This window comes from Condylura cristata, unplaced genomic scaffold (genome assembly GCF_000260355.1).
Source record: "Condylura cristata isolate star-nosed mole 26May11 unplaced genomic scaffold, ConCri1.0 scaffold00035, whole genome shotgun sequence".
NCBI lineage: Eukaryota > Metazoa > Chordata > Mammalia > Eulipotyphla > Talpidae > Condylura > Condylura cristata.
The window spans coordinates 15,638,426-15,638,941 of NW_004567136.1; the positions used below are offsets into that span (position 1 = coordinate 15,638,426).

At 74.6% G+C, this 516-nt stretch overlaps 1 protein-coding gene across 1 annotated transcript in view; it reads left to right on the top strand.

Moving 5' to 3' along the window:
- The window catches only part of LOC101622143 (ADAMTS-like protein 3), a 43,528-nt gene that overhangs the window by 12,761 nt on the left and 30,251 nt on the right, over positions 1-516 (top strand). The window lies entirely within an intron of this gene.

Below are 516 nucleotides of genomic sequence, written 5' to 3' on the forward strand. Positions count from 1 at the left end.
GGCAGGGATGGCCGTAGGGGCCCTCCCCTTGGCTAAGGAGGGTGAGGCGCGGAAGACAAGAGACAAGGTGGAGGCCGGGGCTCCCCCACGGGAACCCCAGTGGCTTCCAGAAAGTAGCGGCTAAGACGGGCAGGCGGAGGGGACCGGCGGGAGGTGGCGCCTCAGAGGGGTCTCCGCCAGGCTCCTGGGGGGGGCTCCTGGGCCGCGCCAGCTCCTGATGGTGACTCGGGACCCTGGTGGGACTTGGAGCGGCGGGGGCCTGGCACAGCCCGGCCGGCCGGGACACCAGGCGGCCTGCGGTGGAGACTGGGCAGGGGCTGACCTCGCCGCCTGGCTTTGTCCAGCGCCATCCCCCTGCCCTCCCCCTGCGCCTCCAGCTACCCCCAGGAGGGCCTCCCCTGGACACGCCCCACACGGTCGCCTGCGCCCCCAGGGCGGCTCCCTCCGGAGGGGTCTGGAGGCCTGGCCAGGCCTGGAGAGCGAGGGCCCTGCAGGCGGGCCCTGGACCGGTCCCCC